General features: G+C 40.3%; 1 protein-coding gene across 1 annotated transcript in view; it reads left to right on the top strand.

The window, feature by feature from the left end:
• KIF26B (kinesin family member 26B) overlaps positions 1-22,187 on the top strand; it is a 278,874-nt gene that overhangs the window by 191,062 nt on the left and 65,625 nt on the right. The window lies entirely within an intron of this gene.

The raw sequence follows: 22,187 nt of genomic DNA, 5'->3' as shown, positions 1-22,187 counted from the left end.
ACCGGTCCCTTATGGTATAGTATACCTCTCTTCTGTCTCTAACAAGAATGTGTTGAACAAGGCATTCATTCAGAAAAGGGGAAAAATACCACCTAGCCTGAAAGCTCAAGTACAGAATTGGTACAAACTAAGGGTTAGCGAAACATACAAGCACTCCTTTGTCTAAAAAGTGTTCCAAGGAGAAAAGGCCAGAAACAACCCACTTGGAATGTGGAAACTTTGGGACCATAAATGAGGAACCCATTTTTCATTTTAACAAAGAGTGTGGCTAGAGGTGTGCTCATTATTTTTTAGTATACTTGCCCAGAAAGCCACTTAAAAGGTGAATAGGCTGTTCTGGCTTATGCGTACAGTGGGACATGACAGAGTTCTCATGCTTTCCTGTTAAACATGACCATAGGTGTTGTGCCAGGATGCATCCTAGTAATCCTAGAGCAATCCCAGGCAAATCCTGGCTCTCCTAGCCCATTCCTCCACCCAAGAGAACTGTTGTCATGTGAAATTCAAGTACTCCTGAAATGACTTACCATGTATCTTACATCATGTTCCTATTTGCAAGTCTCTGGAGGTTATCAGCACCATTAATTAATGTGTCATGGATATTCTAGAAGTTAATATCACAAATCAAAGTATATTTATACTGCTGCTTTAGAAGTCAGAGAGCTAGAAATGTGTACATATTGAAACAAGAAAATCCTCATAATTCAGGAAAAATAATAACACTGGATTTTCTGTCATTAAACTGACATTTACTGCTGTAAATAATAGTGACTGCTAAAATCTCTTGGCTTCCCCAGTGTACAAATCAACCAAACATGGATTAACTAGTTTCCTCTGATGTGGTTTACACTAATCCAATATCCTCTGATTGCAGGAGAAGGCCTTTAATTGGAACGTTTTGGTTTCTCTGCTGTGCATCCTGTAGCTTCTCAAAAAGCACTCTTTAGCTTTGGTCAAGTAAAAATCTTTAAAAATCTGTTACCTGAATGATGCCTGGAATCATCTGTGCAGGGCTTTTGCTGGGACCCTGGGGTTGGATGCATGTGCCTCAGAATTAACTTGAATAGTACCAGAAACAAGATGTACAGATTGTTCCTTCCCTTTCTTTAGACTGAGAAGTCTGCAGATGGGTAGAACTGCCCCATATTCTGTCCCCCATGTGCTTCATTTCACATGGGAATGACATGAGGGAGAGTGGGGGCTCTAGGCAACTCCTGACCTTCCTTGTGTTTTAGCCCTGCCTTCCCTTCCTGGTTGCAAGAGCTCCAGGATTCCTCTCATGAGCTTTCCATGGTCCTGCCAGCTGTTGCTTTTGCCTGAGAGTTTTTGGAGTGGGGCATGCTCCTGCAGCATTTCCTTTGGTCTTGGCATGCCTTTATCACAGTGATCCCATCTGGGCCTGTTCAGTGGGAATACAGATTTCCCAGGTATGCTGCTCTACCTTGGGAGAACCTTTTATTGTAGGCACTGTGAGAATATGGAATTCAGTAGCTCAGTGACTTTGTTGTGCTGCTGCAGAGAAATAAAATTGCTCTCTGAGGCTGACAGGCAGACAGCAGACATCTGAGTTGAATGGTTTCATTTTCATGTTTTAGTAAAACTCAAGATGAAAGTTATTAAAGGTGACAGTACTAGAAACCAGATTCTTTGGCAATATCTGCACTTTCACCTTCTCTAGATGTCATTATGTTCTTCAACCTGTTAGCTGTTTACTCTTTGTTACTGTCACATTTGCTGCTTCTGTCCCTTTTGGTCTTCAGATTTATAGCAAAACTATAAGGGGTTGGAGGGAAAGACATGGGGAGAAAAAAAAAGAGGCTGATCAGGAGAAGCAGTTTAAAGTTACTTTGTTAGGATACTGGTGGGATGGTGGCTGAATAGCTTAGCTGAAGTTTTTGTGTAACAAAGCAGAAAACTTTCCATCAACATGAATGCCTGAAATGCCTCTGAGTTCTTGCTGAGGATGGGGAAATACTTAGTGCCTCAGTCCTAATATGTTCTCAAGAACCATAGAAAGTAAGTCTTACATAACATTTGTTTGAGATTTTCGGATTTTCTGTGTGTGAGATTATCTGAGCCCTTAAAAGATTGGTGTTCCCAGCAAACCAGCTTTTCTTCTATTTAGGAATTCTGTAGACTTTTCACACGTTGTGGGAATCACCAGTTGGTGAGGGAGCTCATCAGGAGGGCTGCAGTGCCAGAGACAGGACAAACAGTCACAGCTTAGTTGGGTTTAAGATTTAAGCAAGGTTGTCAAGTCTTCTATGATGCACATAGGACTGACTGTGGCTGCACCTCATCTAAGCTCCCCTCTGGCCAAAAGTGCAGCTCCCGCTTTCAAAGCTGGGTGACGCATCCTCCTCGCTTTCTGTCCTGCTGGCTGATGCTCTGCCTGGCTGTGCCTGGAGTGCTGGGCCAAGGAGGAGGAGCAGTGGTGCACCTGGAGCAGTCCATGTTTCCTGGGCTGGCTCTGGGCTCCTGCAGCCCCGAGTGGATGTGCAGTGTCCACGCACACAGCGCGCTGTTACGTGACTCGGCACATGGAGTGTCATCTACCGGAACAGGGAAAGGATGAATCTAACCTGATATCTGCTTTTGATTCCCTCAGCAGACATTTTACACCCTCAAGAGGTGCTTCATACCCATGTGGGTTTTCTCTTGGCTACCGAAGTACACACTCAGAGTTCTTGACCACATAAACCAGTCTTCTACATCATTGTGAAATTGCCTTTGCTGCAGAAAAGTAATGATTTAAGCAGATGGGAGTCATAGGAGGAAAAGTGAGAAGAGAAAAGGAAGTTGCATCTCTGTCTTTATGAATATTATTAAAGACTATCCCAGGCAGAAAAATATTTATTTGATACATAGTAGTTTTGCAGTGTAAACAATCATTTCAGGTAAACTCATGCTAAAAAATGATCTCTCCATTTTTTAATTTTCTTTTTTTTTTTTACTTTTCTTTTTAAAATACATTTGGAACATTTTCAGAAGGCTGTATATAAAAGTATGGAAACTCACAGCTTGGGGGAGAGAACATTGATTTTATAATTTTCTATAGAAACATACATGCTCACACAGAAGCCAAGTCACTGAAACAGTCTGTGACAAATGGATCTGATCCAGAAAAGTCTATGTAATTAGATTAGCCTTTGGCCTGGCAAACACTTCATAAAGTCCTGTTAATACAATGTGAGAGAGCTAGTAAAATAAAGAGGAATTTATCATGGGCTGAAATGGGAAAAAAACCAAAGCAACCCTATTCCTTTTTAATTTCATGGCAGTGAATCCACTGGATAAATATGCTTATTGGTTAGTCACAATAAGGGTGTTAAACTATGAATGCTCAATTAACAATCTCCATATTTTTTAGAGCAGTATTTTAAAAATCTTTACAGCTCTCAGATGAGAGATATCTCCCTTCCATCATGCACTGAAAAAATGCTTGTTAGTGGCAGTTGTTTTTATCTTTCCCAGCAGTTTGTTCAGTGTTGTTCATCTGCTTTTCTAGTCTGATTTAGAAAATAAGATGACATATAGGAGTAGGTTATGATCCTGTGACATGAGAAAAACAGAGTCTGGGCTGTGGCATAACACATGGGTAAGAGGGCAGAAACTTTGCAGAGCACAGCAAGGACCCGCTTCTCTTCCTGTTCCTCTGAAGGCAAAAGGAATTTTATCACTGGCCTCAGTGGCAGCCTTACTGGGTCTTTGAAGGCTTTTGAAAAAATCCACCTTCATTGCTGATTACTGTTCTCTGTGGTGTCACTGCAAAAGTATGCATCTTCTCTCAGTGCAAAAGGTGGCTCCACATGGTACTTTTCCCCCCTACAAATTAATATTATAGCACTACTTTTGTCACCTTGTGGCTGTGAAGAAAGTACAGCCTTGTCCATTAAGTACAGCATGGGTTTGTTATGAATGCAGACAAAAGACACAGTAGGTTAATGAAATAGTTTACCTCTAGACATCTGGGTTCACACCTTGCTCAGACCTTGTGTAAAATTGAGTCTGTAGTCCCAGAAGACTCCTTAGCACACCTCATTCACAGTATTCACAGTACTCCTGCAGGTTTTGGCAGGTTTCCATCTCTGTCCAGAAAAGACTTAGGACTGGAATAGCATTAGAGCTTTTCCAGGTGAGAAATGAAGAGTGCCGATAGAGAGCTGCAAGAAAATTGCTCAGGCTCTGCTTGTGGTAGATGAATAGAAATACCACCGATACCATGCAGCATTTTTTGTGCTTGGTTGGACACTTACACAGTGCCTTTTGTTCCTGACAAATAGAGTTCAGCACCTTTTTGCCCTCTCTTTGGTGGTGGGTTGATCTTGTCCAGTTGCAGAGGGGGGTGGCAGAGCAGCTTTGGTGGGCACATGGCATCCAGCCTAGGTCAGGGCAGCACACCTCTATGCCTGAGTGACACTGCCAGGAAGGTGAGATCCTGCAAGTCCTGGGATTACTTAACACTCACTCTTTCAGTAATTTAAAGAGTAATTTTGCAATTTGGTTATGAATAAAATTACTGAGTTGAGTAATGCCTTACTTAAAAAAATCCATAGAATTTATCAGGTGAGAGTCATATTTAACCCAATTATGTCTCGGATTTATTGATTGTCAGATGCTGAGGGCAGAGAGATTAACTTTTCTTTGCAAGATACTTGAGCTTCTTGCAAAGTAATAATGGTATGTACCTAATGAGTTGTATGTAAATGTAAAATGGAGTGGAGGGAATCCTTGAAGGCATTGAGCACAGATTCAGCTGCAAGGACATCAGGCAGATCCATACAAACTCGTGTACATGCCTGTCTGTAACAGGCAAAAATTAGGCCAGTGGTCTGTACAGTCCAGTCTCTGATGCCTCTATCAAAGGCCATTACGTGGTGGAATAAAGGACATCTTGAACTCAACTGTGTGAAGCAGCATTGGCTGGGAAAATCAGAGGCAGGATTTGTTACTAATGGTTGTGGACAATTATGTGACATGGTGTGGTGGGAGGTTTGGTTATTTGTGCAGTAGTGAGTATTGTATATTGAAGGAAAAAGCTTTGTATTAACATTCTTAGAGTTACTTCCCCTGCTTGAGAATTCCAAGGGAATATGGGATGTTAGAAATAGAAAAGCCAGCTTCATCTTGGTTTAGAGAACCTGTATGCTTCTCCTCTACATTTTTATTCTTATGCAGAAACTATTTGCAAAGGGTTAATAATGATTTCTACATGTTTTTCTAGGTTTATATCTGAAAAGCATTCCTACTTTTTCCTTGGAAAATGTAGTTTTAGAGAAGTATGCCATCTACATCCACAGAAACTTCAACATTTTCCGCACAAAAATGTGTTGACTTTTAGGCTGGATTTTGGGTATCTTTTTTAAAAACAAAACTTATTTTGTTTCATGTTAAGTTAATTATGTTTTTTAATGGAAAAATGTACTGTATTTGTGTAGACTTTTCCCCAAATACTCATTTTTAGAGAGAATAATGAAGTGTAGATTAACTCTGCAAAATGTATGTTACACTAGTTAAAAAGATAATATAATTGTGTGATTTGAACTCTTTATAGATATCAATTTGCTCAGTCTTACTTTCCTCAGTTTTATGAAGTCTAGTGTACATATTTAAAACCTAGTTGGTTTTATTGTTCAGCTTGGATTTTAGTAACTCTTTCAGCATTTAAATGTTTAATACATACCCAGTAAGTAGCTTTGGTTCTACTAAAGGAACAACTTAGTTTTTGATGTCTTTTTTTTTTTTCTTTTAATGCCTATATTTCAAGATAGCTGCTCCCTGTCAGGTTATGCTAGTTGCCAATATTCATCTGCTTGAGTTATATAAAACTGATGGTTGAAAGTGGAACTAGTGATTGAGCTAAAAAATAGTTGAATTTTTTTCCAGTCCATTGTTACTTGGTTTGTGTATTGTTTTGGTTTTATTTCCACCCACAAAAATTATGTTTACACTAATCTACAGGTATGGAATATTTTAATTTCACATTTATTTTTTGTTTATGTAATGTATCACATAAACTATATTTTCAAAGTATTTTTTAAAGTCAGAGAGGAAAACACTGTTTTTCCAACAAAGAATTTTAATTTAATCCAAAATATTTTCAGTATTTCTTGGAAAATCTTAGTCTTTTGTATTTTTTACTTCTATTCAAATAAAACAAATTTTTTGTCCTGAAAAGTAGAAATTCTGAGGTTTGAGTTTTTAAAGATGGAATTGAAAGTTGTCAAATTTAAATGTAAATTATTTTCTGTAACCAAAAGAGCTTCAATTGTATCTTTCAACAAGATACAGGTTTTCAGTTTGGGTATGTTTGAGAGTTCTTCTGTTACCCAGGAAAAGAAGAAGGCAAAATACGTTGCCTGATTTGAGTCTGGCATTTTAACTTGAGGGAAGTAGAAGCTAGGTTGTAGAGGTTCGGCAGGACAGGCGTTGAGTTCATCCCTGGCTGTTGAGGGAGAGGGACAATGTTTCCATGTCCTTTGTGAGTGTTTGCAGCACTGAGTGACACAAGTGAGTGGCTTGGCCCAGCTATGGTCTGTAGGACCATTGGATCCAGAATGGCTTCTTTGCCTTCAGAATCTACAATTTCTTAAATGGGCTGAGGTTTGTTTCAGTCCTCAGAAGTATTTAAAGGTGATTGAAATTTTTGGGTTGTAGTGGATTTTTCTTTGAGGCTCATGTTAATACAGCAATCAAGATTGAATCTGCCAGGTATTAGAAATTTCTCTCCTGTCTTAGCCCTATAGAAAATCTCAGCTTACTGTATCAGCAAATAAATTACCTCTTTCTAAAGGAAATCACGGGAGAGCCGAGGCAGCTGATTCACAAAGCAGAGTCCTTGTAACATATTCAGGCATTGGCGTACCTTGTTAATGGCAGAAACTTTTCTACCAGGTGAGATAGTAGGAGGGATTCTGAGTTGTTCTTATGTGGAAGTCACTGTTGATTAAAGGCATTTTCTTCCTCATGCCTTTGTCTATCTGGTTCCTTGCAATGTTTTGGAATACATTTCAGAGGATGCTGCAGTCTGTGGATGTTCATGCAGCAAGAGACGTAGTAAATTAGGCTTACTCTGCATGTCTGTGAGCTATACAGAAATGATTTGAACCCCAGACCACAACAGTTTGGGAAGAGTTATTATAATGTGTCAAGTCAATAATTCACGTTTTAGAAAAGCCCACAGATTAAATTTACAGTTTGGATTCATTTTACAACCTATGAGCCCATTAATCAGGGCTATGTAAGGTCTCTTAATGCAGTTTTATATAATCTGTATGTTTATGTTTTGACATGATGAATTGTAACATTGTAATTAAAATAATATTAAGAGGTTTACTGAATCCCGCAGTATCCGAGGACATCCTGAGGTAGCCATTCCATTGGAAATGTGCTTTGTTTTCTCTTATTGCACACAGAATGGGGTAAGTCCTGGAGCACCTTGACAGAGACTACAGTTTTTGAAACATCTATACAAATCGGTAGAAATTAATGACAGAATGCATTTCCTTTGCATTACATGCCATACATTACACACATTTTCTTTTCATATGCCACATTACCCTTCCAAAACTTGTGTTGGATATTTGCTAATGTGCATTCACCTGCAGTCAGGTAATTTAAAAGCAGCATTTAACAATGAAATACAGGAAGAGCAGTGGTGCAGACAAAGTAGTGTGTGAACCATGACATATTACCAATTACCAATTATTAGTTTTATCTTATGGAATAATTGGAATCAAAATCTAGATGTAAATGTACCCAAAGTTGAGATGTACACAGTCCAAAGATCTATATCCCAACTTTTCATTTGTGTATCAAAAATACTGTGCAAGAATGAAAGATCCTTGACTGTTGGAAGAAACTTGGCCGTTGAATAGGTAAGCACAGGGCTGCATGGTTTGCAGCACTGACAGATGAATGTTGCTGTGAGAGAAGTCCTTAAAAAAAGGAAGGACTAAAGTACAGCTTTAGTAATGGACATGAGGTGATAAAGGCAGCTTTAGACATGCAATTAAAAACCCAAGTTGTTAATTTTTCACCTTAATAGTTGTCATAATGCCTCTTACTATACCTCAAGCTTCCCAACTGGACAGATTTGAGCTCCATTCTGTCTAACTGTAGTACTGTCAATTCCAGGAACTCTTTGGAAGGTTTTATGTACTGAAATGTATGAGGAAAACCACAACTTTTTCAACCAAAGTTGATCCAAGTGAGGACTTTGGCGCCACCAGTGAAAATCTAAATATTGTTGTGGTTGGCATGAATCTGATTTGGATTCTGGCACAGCTCTGGCCACACTGGCTTTCTGTGCTTCTCACATTTCATACTGATGTATATGATCAGTCTGGCTCAAGTCATTTCAAGACATACCCTTTTCAGGTTCAGTGGTATAAAACCATCCTTCACCAGACAGATAGGCAGTAGATCTCTCTCCTTCCCTAACACACAGTGCTGATTTAGGATCATGTTACATGTGAAGTTTGAATATTTAATCAAATTTCCTTCTGTGCTTCACATTAAAAATGGCTCTGTAAGTGTAATTTGTTGTAGTACCTTCGCCCTTTTATCATTCTGATATATTTTACTTTGCTTATTTGTTCTGCCTATGCTCTAATCTATTGTGGGAAGATTTATTATTAAAGCTTTTATTAAATCTATTATTAAGCTTTTTATTAAAAAAAAAAATCATCTTCACCCCTCCCTTATTCCCCTTCATTAATCTCTCTATTTTGTGATGAGTGATAAAACCTTACAAGCATCAAAGAACGTTTCTTTCCTGATGCTAAGCTGCAGTAGTGACAAGCATGGAGGATGAATTATCTGAACATGAAAGATCCCTTTGTTGCTCAAGAAAAGGCTGGTTGCTTCAATCATTTGTGAAACCTGTGCACTGACTGCTGCTTTTATAGCCATTGTCTGGCATACCATGGCACCAGTGACAAATAGCAGTGTCACCACAGAAATTGTCATAGGTGGAAAAGCGCTGTTTAAAGAGACGGATTTTGAAGCAGGTTAATTGGTGTGATAGCTAGCATTATCTCCATTAGTATCAACAGAGTTGCAGGCTTTCTGCAGGAATCCTTGCCCACCCAAGGCACCAAGGCAACCAAAGAGGAAACCTTCAGATTTTAGAGGAGATGAAGCAGCCAGCTCTGTCAGCCAGCTCAGAGAGAGAGATGGAGCTATAGAATTGTGACCTGCCCACCCTCATCAAGGTTCTCCACTTGTTCTTATCCACCACTTTCTGCCCGCATCAGAAAACAGAATCAAATGGCCAATGTAGCTCAATCTAGCTCAAAGTGAAGCCTTCTCAAGCAGTTCCTAGCTGATCAAGTGGCTGATCTTTAGAAAGTAAGGTTACAAAACCATTGCAGTCCCCATTCTGCTGCATCCCAGGTACAATGAAAGGAGCCTTGCTTGGATATGTACAGTCCAGGATGAGATGATTCTTAGCTATTTAACTAAGATACCTTGAAAACTGATCACACTGTACTCAGGATCTGGCATCTTTGGTACTTAAAATTTTTGAGCCATGTACGACTTCACTAAACCTCTATTTTCATAATCTTGCTCATTGTTTGTGAATTGTGATTGTAGCCCCTAACTATTGCTACTCTATATACTTCTGGATGAGAATTTTCAGCAAAGGAGCTGGAGTTACCTTGTGCTTCCTTGTTAGACTGTTTATTAAGAAATGTAAAAGCTTTCCAAACCAGTAAAGACTACTTGTTCCTTTGATGCATGCTGCACCTAGATATCAGGAAGAGATAAAATGGTTACTGTTGTCTTTGTAATGTTTGCCTGATTACCTTGTTAATCTGAGATTTTGAAACTCAAATACAAATGTGTTTTTGCATTTGTATTAAGTGGCTCAGCCTGTCTAGAATTACAGTGAGGATTGTTTTAAAGGTGCACCTGGAAATCAAGTTAAAATAATCCTGTGTAACTAGCAACTTAGGGACAAAGTGCTATTGTGGCAAAGTTTTACTTAAACAAAACTCTGGTAACGACCATTGCATTCATACTCAATAAGTCCTTATTTTGTGGAAAAACCCAGTTATACTCAGTACAAAAAACATATTTTCAGGATCAACAATGTCTGTTTTTATAATTCTTGTGGACAGCAGCTGCAGGCTATCAGCCTGGACCCTTGATAAATGATTTTGACATTTCCTGCAGACACTCCTCATGAAAAAGGCTTTCTTATTTTTTCTGAAATGTTGAATTCTGCATTATTGATCAGGTGCCATTCATTAAAGGCTGCTACTTGCTAGAAGAATTACACAGTTCCTAAGTTACAGCAGAATGAATTATTTTGTTGACAAATAGCAGTATTAAAGGAATGTTAAGGTTGCATGGTTTAAGAACTCAGAAGTCAGAAAATGGCAGTTGAGGTTGAAAAGGATAGAAATTTTGCCCAAATTGCAGAATTACAGCCGGGGGCGTGTAGAAAGCCTGCTAACAGGCACTGGATATTAATTTTAGGGCAGGTGGTTGGTTACTGATCTATTCACAAATACTGCTGCTATTTATTGCAACATTTAATAAAGCAGCAAACATAGGATGAAATCATGTGGTAGGGGTCACAAGGCAGATGGCTCTTTGCTGGCTGTTTTTTGTTGCTACAGAGTTGCATTTATCAAGGAAGAGGGTCAGTGGCAATGTTATGCTGTTATACTATAGCTGAGGGTAAGAGAAGTTAGTGGCTTTCTGTGACATGAGACAAATTCCATTTGTCAAAGTACTGTTTGCATTTAGTTCCCATCAGGGGCTCCCATTCCATTTTCTTTCCATTGTTTTTGTTTGTCAGCCTCTCTGATTTGGTGTAATTTTTGTTCTGTTATGTTTATGTTTAGTACAAAGTAAAAAACCACAGGAAAGCAGTACACTCATATAATGAGTAGCCTCCTCATTGCCTGCATACCTGGATTTCCTCCCATGGGAGCACAGGATGCAGTGGAGATGGGCTGTGCTGTACCTGGAGTAAGATACATGCCCAGGAGTCAGCATCACAGAGTAATAACAGAGATCCTTAGAACCAGCACTACAGGTGTCTGAGTTTTCCCAAAAATGTAAGAGCATCCTTGTACCACCAGAGGCTGTGTTTGCTTTTAGGAACAAATTTGCTCAGATATATGACTTCCTTGGATTTTGTTTCCTTAAGGGGCAAGTGTCAGGCTGTAGTGCCTTCTAGAGGCTACTGAAAATCCCAGCACGACGTTCACTACTGGTCAGAAAACAACAGAATGTTAGGACTGGGGAAAGCATTAAAAAGCCCAGTTTGAGAAACACAAGCAAGCAGAGCCTCAGCAACTGGTTCTGGAAGGGCTGGGAGAGGCAACTTCGTGTCTTGTATGTGCCCAGGGTAGAGTTCTGTGGGGCAGCTCTCACCCCACTCCAAAAGGAGTGACAACATCCCCCAAGTGGCACTATAAACACACCCAACCCCAGAAGTGTTCCCAGGGGGCTGCAGACTTGGTTTAGACTACAAGCTCACTCATTGGAGCCTGTGGCTCTCTCCTGATAGTATGTGTTCCTCCCAGTGTGTCTTGATAGGATGTGAGTGCCAGGTGAGCCATAGAGGTGTTGGCAAAGCACAGTTTGGGAGGGAGCAGAGGGATGGCAGTGCACCCACCACAGTGGGAGGCTCATGGGCCAGAATGTGGGATCACTGTTGGAGAAGGAATATTATGGAGTTATATGAACCTTCAGATGCATCTTGTATGACCTTGTCTTCTATTCTCTTGTTCCAGCTACAGTAGAAATTCTGTTTGTTTTGAATGCAGAATCAAGGCCCCCCACCAAAAAGTCTGTTGCAGGGATTTCTGTTAAGGCATAAAAAAAAAGCACTTTTGAGATAATGTATAGCATTACAAATGCATCTCATTAATTCTGGGTGGATGCTAGGGCTCTGAAGTTATTGTGCCTCCCTGTACCGCTGCCAAAGATATAAGCATGAGGGTAGCATTAAATAGGATACAACGTGAAAAAAAAAGTAAATGTAGTGTTATGTTTATGCCCTTGTAAACATTATAGCCTACAGTTATGGGATAAGAAAGGGAAAGCCAGAGTTCAGGTAGTCTGTTTAGGTAAAGCACACTTTTTCTGGGATCTTAGACGATTTATTTACTCTTAGACTTTATTTCTGCCATTGAAAATTAAGAATAATTGTAAATACATGTCTTGATCCTGTCAGAAGACTGCAAAGCCCTGAGGGATCTTCAGGTGAAATGTTCACTGGCAATATAGATCATATCATTGCTTGAACTCAGGTCTTATAATTTCCTTTTTTCCAAATTTAATTTTATTGCTGGTTTTTCCTAACTAAGGTCAAATCCTCATCTCATGTGCTTCCAGGTAAATGAGGAATTATTGCTGAATTCAGTGACACTGTGATGTATTCCTCACTAAAGCATCTAGCTCTGCTCCTTGGAAGTTTCTACTGATTGTTTCCTGCAACATATAGTGCTGGAGACTGCTTATATTCCCTCTGGAGACTGGATTTCTCCTCTGAATACCCAAGCACTTATTAGATATCTCACCTATATTGCCTAATATAGGCATGATGATTGTACCCCCTTCCATTTATATAGACTCTCCTTTACAATGCAGCCCTGTGCTTTCTTTGGGATTTTTTTCCTCACCATGATTCCCCAAATTTCTAGTTAGAACTATCCCTTTTATTTGCTGTCTGTCATTACCAGCTGCCACTCCAAAGTTTTACACATCTTTTTTTCCACACTTATATGCATTAAGCTGCAATTTTTCACTTCTGGCTAGGTTTAAATAATGTAAATCCTTCTTGTCTGATTGTATTGCTGCTTGTTATTTATGGTGCCATGGCGTACACTTTTATGTGCGGACTGGGGAATCTGCTTTTGTATGCAGTCATGGAGATCATCTTTATAAATAATGGAAAAGCTTACAATTGTGATTATACATCTCTGTGCAATACCTGTATATCCTTTGTTTCTCTAACACTGAAAAGACATCTCAAAGACATGTGAAAAGGAAACTTTGTCTTTTATCTGCATTCTTTCCATAGAAATTCTTGTTTTCTTAGACAAAAAAAAAAAAAAAAAACAAACCCAGAGAGCCTTGTTCATCTTGGAATTCCTCATCTACTGAGAATATATAATGTGAAGCCCTCAGTGCTGCACTTTCTTTAATTAGTGGTAAGATGACCTGCTGCTTGTACTTACCAAGCTGCATCCTGTGCACCTCTTCCACAGCTTCCCCAGAAGGGAAACTGGGGCTTTAAAAAAGAATATAGCAGACATAATTATCAAGGCACGTGCTTAAGATATTGCTACTGTTGATACTGCTTCTGCTTTCTATCAACACCAGTCCTTGTGACAACTGAGGCAGTTCAGTCATGTTTTGCTGGAAGGGCAGGTTTCTAAGAGGAAGCTGAAATAAGCAAACAAAGTTCTCTTCAGTCTTTGTGCACAACAGCAGGGTAAGAGCACGGCCTATGAGAAAGGGCCAAGTGAGTCACCACTGCTGTCTCCTCCTCCCCAGGGGGCTGATGGCAGCCTCATGCAGGCAGCAGGAGTGACAGCAGCCTTGCCATCAATCACCAAAGCAGAGAAGTTCCTTTAGAGAGCCTGCCTTGCTGATGCTGCAAATGTGTTTAATGGGTTTGGCTGATCTGTCTGTAGGATCTGTACATATCCAGCCAGGTTGGGATAGAACAGAGCAGCATATGGCACATCACATGCTTGGAAGGCCACTCCTGCACAGACTGAGTTTCTTGTATTTGACTTAGACAATGCTAAACATGGCTAAGCTGTGCAGGGATCTGTGACTGGGACAATTCTGTGGCTTAATGTGGCAGGCAGCTCAGACCCACACAGCCTCTTGCTTCCTCTCTCCCAGTGGGATGTGCAAGGGAATCAGAAGGGTAAAAGGGAAAGCGTGTGTGTTGAAATACAGACAGTTTATTAGAAAGAGCAAAAGCTTCAGGCACAGGCAGAGCAAAATAAGTAATTAATCCACTACTTCCCATGGGCAGGCAGGTGCTCAGCGTCTCCAGGAAAGCAGGGCTTCCTCATATGTAATGGCCATAACTCTGATCATCTCCCTCTTTCCCCTGCTTCCCCTAGTTTCATATGCTGAGCTGCCATGCTGTGGGGGATATCCTTTCAGCTGTTGGGGGTCACCCCTCCCAACTGTGCCTCCTTCCCACTTGTGCACCCACAGGCTGCTTGGTGTGACTGTGACATGAGATGCTGTAAGGCCTTGACTCTGTATAAGCTCTGCTCAGCAGTAACTAAAATGTCCCTGTGCCACCAACACCGTTCCCATCATAAATCCAGAGCAGACCCATACCCCAGCTACAGGGAAGGAACTAAACCTGGTGCAGACCATAAAATGAATTAAACAGGAAAGGGAAACATTCTTGGGCACTGGCACTCAATCATCATAGTCCTGCATTGTTAACAAGGTCCCTGACATGGTGCTGGGCACTTGTCTCTCCCAGACAATTCCAGGCATGGTTCTTAAATTAGTATGGGCAAGGAAGCATCTTGCAGACTGTTGGGTATGGCCATACCATAGCAGAGGGCAAGAATTACAGGGAATTCCAGTTCTCCATTTTGTGCCAGGTAAAAGTTTTTATCTTGTTTAATTTACTACATAGATACTGTGTGTCTAAAGACTATTTGGAAAAAATTGTAATAACTAGGAAGAAAGGAAGGGGGGAAACACTCTAAAAATCATTGAAGGGAAATATGTGCTTGATTTTGAAAGGTACCAAGGAAAAATGAGACCTTGAAAATCATGGCAGAGAACTGTTCTTGTCCTGTGCACAGAAAAATAAACTCTCATCAGAGTGAGGGAAGCAGAGTAAATTTTTGCAGTAGTGTGTTGGAGCCAGTAGGCAGTGGGTGCATGCTTACCTACCTGCAGATCCACTGCTGCAGGGAAGGCAAGATTTGCCAGCTGATCCCATGTTGTTCATGCTGGGATTGTTGAAGGCTGTTTTGGCTTGTTCAGTTCTTATGAAAATGCCACTCTCAGTGATGTTTAAAGAGTTGGTCCCATCATAAGTCAGGTATATGGAGAATGTCAGAAGCTGGGAAAAATCCTCCTCCTGCCTAGTTACGCAGTTCTGAAACACAGACTTACCTTAAAGAGATCATAAGGAAGCAAAAGGAAAGCCAGGAACCCGGTCTGCATGTGGGGAGCCTTAAGAAAAGACTGTTTGCCATGACGGGATGATCCTTATGTCTTCTTTCTTTTTTTCTTTTTTTTTCTTTTTTCTTTTTTTTTTTTTTTTTGGTTTTGTGGTGGTTTTTTGCTTGTTTTTGGGTTTTTTTATGGTTTTTTGGGGGGTGTTTGCTTTTTCATTTTAATTTTTTTTTACAAGTAGAAGAAAGTTGCAGTGCTCTCTGTTAATTTCGAATCTACTAAATGCTGAAGTAGAAATGTTAGAGCTGAATGGTTGGTCTGATGCATATGCTGGTTTCAGACAATGTTGGTGCTCAGCATTGCCTTTCAACTGTACCAAACCATAGTGACAAAGTCACAGCTACTGCTGCCACAAACAGTACAGGAAACCACTGAGCTGTGCCCTGTGACCTGAGCATATTTCACACCAGATTTTACTGAATTTATTATTAAAGTTGCATTGTCCAACTGAAAAAGTGTGCAATCATGATAAGTACAAATTTTTTGAATAACATGATTGGTGTTTGGGTACAATGTGCAGCCACTACTTCCCATTATTGCTGGAAGTCCAGATTAGTTCCACTGCTGTACAGGAACTGTATGCGCCAGTAAAGTTTTAGCAACTACCCAAGATAGAAACAGAGGAACTGTTGTAACAAAAGAGGACACCTGCATGCTTCAATGCTAGTGCTTTTTCAGTTATTTTTACTGCTTTTCCAAAGCATCAGTATCATTACAGCCATTTCCACCAGCAGCAAGAGTGAGCAGGTCTAGGTATTTTCTAATTTGTGCTGAAGCAAAGCACTCCTGAAGCCTAGGAGTGTTACCTTTGTGAAAACAGAAAGCAAGAACAGCAAGGCCTGTTTGCACATGCTTCCTGACCAGGTTACACTGGCATAATTCATCTGAGTTTATTTGTGTGTGTTTTTTTCTAAATGTGATCATATTTCCATTAAAGCAATGCCCACTCATACAATGCTGCATTTGTTGCATTCTGGGTCAGTCTGTTTATCTTGACCTCCTAGATTTCAGGTTAGCATGATCATGTCTCATAATCTGTAAGAAAAATCCTTTAACGTACTTAACAGGTGGTTTCATATTGTCTGAGCGCAGTAGAAAGGTTTCAAACTTTGCATCCCTCATGCAAAAGCATGTATGTGCACAAGCACAGGGATGGCCTAGAATTTCTTCTGCTGTAGTACTTTGCAGCTGGCTACAGCAAAAATGCATGTCTCACACCATTATTTACAACTGTAACAGTGAGAAATTACAAAACCTACTCTTCATTAACCTCCAATAAGGCTATTCCTGCAGCCAGTGATTGCCATTACATTGATGGAGTGCTGAAACAGCTCAACAGTCCTGGCTGGCCTGTCTCTCGTGTGACTGCACTGCAGCTCCTGCCTCCCACCACTACCCAGAACACATCCAGCAGAAGCTGCTCAAATGATTGATGAGAAAAGCAGCTCATAAAGGCAAGCACAGTGCCTGAAGCAACAGCTGTCTAGCCCTGTCCCTGTAGTAATTAGATAAATGAACCCCAAATGAAATCTTACAGGCAAGAGTAGAAGGAAGTTATAACATCCCCAGTGTGGATCTCTGCTTGTGCTGCCTCATTGCAGTCTGTTTGTAGCTGTTGGTGTGTGATACAGATTGGACACAGCTTTGCCTCTCCCACCTCCCCTGCTCATTTTGCTGCTGGTCCTGCAGACAGACCCCTGTGGGCACAGGAGACACGGCCGTGTCAGTGCCTGGACTCTGCTTTCTTTTTTTTTATTTCTTTGGCACCAGTTCTGCTTTGCAGAGTGTGCTGAACCTTTGTCCTTCTCCACAGAGTACGAGCATAACAAAAGGTCTGCAACAGGTCACAAACTGAGTTTATCTGGGGAAAATCCTGCAATTAGCAAATTCCTTCTTCAAGAAATAGTAGGTGTGTTTATAGGGATGCATCAGATAAAACAGGAGAAAGAAAAATGGTTCAGGCAACTGAAATTTTCATAGAGTTGATTAAAAGTTTTATGCTTATTTTTACAGTACAGTAGCATAGTGATAATACAGCATTACCTGTAGGTTTTCTCTTGATCTTAGAAGTAAGCTACTGAATGGTACCCCATGAAGGAACCCATCATGCCAATAATTGCTGTTTAGAGAGAAATTTATGAAAAAAAAATATATTCAGAAAATGTATATGCTTTAAAAAATGATGCATATAATTGAAATACATGCATGTATGTGTGAAATAATTACATAGACAAATACACAAAAAAACACCCCCAAAGCTGTTGAGGAAGCCTGAACAGTAGAGCTCCGATTCTGTTTTTAGATGTGGCATTTCACATCTGGAGTAATATTGTGGAGTTCAATGACTGTAGATCTCATGTAAGAACAAGTCATGTCTATGAAGGCAGGAACTGAAATGCAGAGAAGTAAACAGGGGAGCTGTTGGATTAAATAGTTGTCTAATGAAATACTGTGAACTCATAAGAGAAAACACATTAAAAAATGCTACCAGCATAAGCAGACCTAAGAAGTGAAGTTATATCCTGTAAAAGGCACAGCAGTGATGGAGAATAAGTGACCTTTTCTTTTATTCTGTCTCTCCACTCCTAGGCTAGAGTAATTCTTGCTGAGTTCAGCCAGATTTGCATGGGTGTAACATTAGATCAAAATTAGGCCCAGGTTGTTTGTTTTACCAAGAGCACATATCTCAGGAGATTGCTTTCATGTTTCCCCATAGGAACAGTCAGAGGTGCATCTGAGGCTGGGCACTGCCAAGACCTGATGGCCGGAATTCAAACGAGAGTTTCTGGCAGACTGAGTGCTCCCATTAATTGCAAGTGGTGTCTCTGAGATACTTCAATTACAAGAGATTAGTGGGAAACTGTAGCAGTGGACTGAAGGAGTAGTGACAGAAGTAGTGACAGAAGGAAGTGAAGCAGAAAACCTTTATTCTTTTTAAAGAGAAGTTCAATTTATGCTTTATTTAAATATAAATTGCAAGCATAAAGTATTAGCATTCTAAACTTCACTTTTCAGAGGGTTTCAAATTAACGATACTGTATTTCTGAGTTCCCCAGAGCAGCACCATGATCTTCAGCCTATCTGTTCCTTAAATTGAGCTGAAGTTTTTAAGTCCAGTAACTTCCTGTGCTATCCACATAGCTGGCTGAGTTACATTTGCCCATCCTTGTGCTGCCTCTCCTGTGGTGTGGATTTTCAGGGGCCAGCACAGACTCTGAGCCTCCCCTGCTAATCCCTCAGCTACAAATTGCATGAAGGACTGTGAAACAGCAGAGCAGGAAGCTGTGATCTCCCATCATTTCTACTGCTGTTAGTTGGATTTACTCTTGTACTACTGTTAGGAAATGCTTTGCCTGAATTCTTGGATTTAGGTTACAAGCATAATAATGTTTCATAATGGGGGCATGGAAAAAATGGCTATTGCCAGATCTTTGAGGCCAGGCAGTGGCTGAATCTCTCAGTGTGTCTGGCAATGGAGTAAGTTGTGACTCTGCCTCCTCTACAGGTGGACAGGTGGACAGACTGCCCCAAAAGCTCAGTCATATTGCATTTTGACACAGCCATCAGGATGGGTCCTAGGTCCCCAGTCTCAGGCTGATTCCCAGACCACAAGCTTGCCTGTCTTCTCAGAAGATATATCTGGCTCAGATGTTATAAAATCTGTTTTGGTCTGCCTAGTTCATTGGGCCACTGTTACATATGTAGTTCTGAATGTGTTTCTCAGGACAGAAGTTTGCCTGTGTCTTGCCTGCCCATTGGGTTTTTGTTAGAGTCATAGTTCCCATGGAATATAGAGGACATACAGTCTGCACAGATGGGATCTAATTGTTTTCTCAATTAATGTAATGTAAATCAAGAGTAATTTGAGAGGATTGCACTAGTGTGAAACTGGCCTGGAAGATATTTAAGTGCCTAGAAATTTCCAGATGAGTTCAAATAATCTATTGTTACTACTTGCATTCTGTATCCATGACACTCATGTGCCTATTTTTATGTTGACATGTATTATTGCTGGACACTGTCACACAGATTTTTGTGTGTGTGCTATGGAATTTGGGCCAGGCACTGTGCTTCCCAGAAAGAGCATTTTTATTATGCTTGGAGCCAAAAGAATAACTTTAGGCAGCCTACAATGTAGGCACCTACATCTCAGGTAAACTTTTAGGATGCCTGTGGTGTTATAGAGAAAGCAAGAGGTATTTGTGGAATTCATCTGTTATAAAACAGAACATGCAAATTTAGTGCTAGAAATGTCTGTTCCTCTCTATTGCCTGCAAAAGGGGTCAGACAACTGACTCAGGTGGAGACAGCTCCCCTAGGCTGATCTAAAAAGAGGCGAGCAGAATTACCTTTGATGCGGTGTCCCAAGGCATAGACATCTTCATGACGAGTAAAAAGTGGTCCAGCTAAGAGGATATTCACATATAATAATTGTAATATTCCTCTACCCTAAAACATATGAATGTGATCTTTTCCTACCTAAACTATTCTAGGATTCTGTGTAGGCATGGCACTTAGGGACATGGCTTAGTGGTGGACTTGGCAGTTATATGTTAACAGTTGAACTCAGGAGCTTATGGGATTTTTATCCAAACCATGGGATTCTGTGAACCATTAGGTCTCAAAACAAACTCCCTAATGCACAGAAGTACAAAGGTTTATGACAATAGCAGTATTTTTCATGAGGTATGTCTATATTTGGCAGTATTGAGGAACCATATATGCTGTTTGACAAGTTCCTGGGGCTTCTGAGTTGAGCACTATTATTTTTTTTTTAATAGAGTTTCATTCTGTTTATCTGATGCTAGTAAATTTTTAGGATTTCAGCTAAACTGATGTTTTACTTGTGGGAAAGAGGAACCTGATGCCTTGAGTTCTATCACTATAGCTGTTGGAAGTTAGGAGGATTTGCAGTATTCCTTCAGTAAGAAGTGGCAGGTATTAACCTGATTTTGTGTGAACAGGTTTAAATCCGGACCCATGCCAGTGATATTATATCATAACAAAGCCAGTGTAGCTTCTGTTAACACTGCAGGCCCATACAGCTTGAGGCCAGAAAGAATTCTTAGACTGCCTGTATATGAAAGGTTGTTAAATTTCACACACTTTCTGTTCTCCAAAACCCCAAAAAACTTAGCCCAGAGTATTCTGTTAGCTCTCCTTTGCACACAAAGATCAAGGATCTGGAGTACATGGTTTCACAGCAGCCAAAAATACACATAAATTTATGGGGAAAGAGCTTTCTAAAGCATGCAAGTATTTTATTTAAAGTAGTTGAACAATAGCATTTATTTTGTTTCCCTGCAGATCAGTCTGATACTCGTGATATTGGTATCTACTTAAAAATGTGGGACACAGTAAAAGAAAGCCAAAGGCATGTGAAGTTGAAAATAGGAAAACAGCACAGGATTGATACTGCCCTTTGTTTTCTTGCTCCCCATGGATTTAGAGTTGTGCTCCCTTCCCTCCCTGCTAGCTTGACCAGTGCTTCCCTTCCGATCTTCCAGGAGACCTAGGGGTGGAATAAACAGACCTTGCCCAGTTCATGTGGACTGACTGGGTGTGTTGGCTGCTGTTGTCCTCATCAGAAGTCAGCTCTGCTTAGGGTTGGGTCCAGAAGAATGCCTTTGGCAAGACATTAGAGGTGGCTTTTTACAGTTAGAGGTTAAGTTTCATAAGCAGCTCAGCTGAGCAAGAGGAGAACACATTCCTACCCAAGTGATACTTTTCCTTTTTCCCTCGGATATTTGAGTAAAACTGAAACAGTGTGAGCAGATTTGTGATTATTTCACCATTTAATGACAACTTGTTTTGCCAGGTTAAAATACTGGAGTCAAATTACCCATTTGACTCACTGTTATACAGGGAAGATGCCACAGAATACTGAATAATACCAGTTAATCTCTGGTCCTATTCTGTTGTCTTCAAAGGACTTGTGTCAAAAATGAATTTTCCCAGATTTTACTTCTCAAAGCAGCTGATTTATTTGCATGCAGGATGAGCTTGGGCCAGCATGAGATGACACCTGCATACAAAGGGCACAAAGTCTCAGTGAGACCAACAGGAACTGCAGCCCAGCTTCAGGGGTTACAACCTCCTCCTGGAATGCATCTGCCATTCCAGCAGCAGATGTGCTCCCACCCTATGCTGACATGACCCTTCGTGGTCACTTGCATGCTAAACGTGGGTGGGTTTGATAGAAGTGACATAAGATTAAGGAGCATTAACATAAAAGTTCTGTCTAGTTGGAGTGAATGCCAATCTGCTCTAGGAGAAGGTTGTGCAGGTGTGACTAGAACTGGCAAAGAGGTGGTGTCCGCCCTCTAAAGTCAGGAGCTCACGTGTCTGCTGGTGGTGAATTTATGGGGTAAACCAAAGCTAGATTGATTGTCATCAGTTTTACTAACAAAATTGCTTACCAGCTCAGCTAAGGATACAGAATAACCTCATTAAATCTATGAAGATTTATTTTTGTCTCAGGAATAACATCTTATTATGTAGCTATTTAATGAGTTGTGAGCTAACATGTTTTAACAAATCTTTTATCGCTTATTACATTCCCTCCCTTGATGGTAATTTTAAAATCTGACCATTAAAATGGAACTCTTTTCACAACTCTTTGATGACAGCACTCAGAACTGTGCATTTCATCTTTGCTTTGGATTAGAATTGCAAAGGTGTAAATTATAGATCTGCCTTTTATGGGCTTTTATTGATCAGGCTGTTTCGTAGAAACCACAGCAGTTCTGAAAGCTTAGCAGTCTAGAGTACCTTTCAGCTTTCCTAATTGGGCCACCGGGGTACAGTTAATTTTCAATTTATATTGGGAGTAAGGCAAGGTGCTGTAATACTTCCTCATTGTACTTGAGTAGCACTGACACTAAAACATCATGATGTGCATTGTAATTCTCAATACACAAGTTGCTTGTTGGAATAGATTGAGAGTTCTGGCTTCATTCACTTTGCAGTTCAGGACAAATTCTGCCTAATACTAC

This window comes from Zonotrichia leucophrys, chromosome 3 (genome assembly GCF_028769735.1).
Source record: "Zonotrichia leucophrys gambelii isolate GWCS_2022_RI chromosome 3, RI_Zleu_2.0, whole genome shotgun sequence".
NCBI lineage: Eukaryota > Metazoa > Chordata > Aves > Passeriformes > Passerellidae > Zonotrichia > Zonotrichia leucophrys.
The sequence above is the reverse complement of the archived record's forward strand: the minus strand, read 5'-3'. Positions and strand labels throughout refer to the sequence as shown.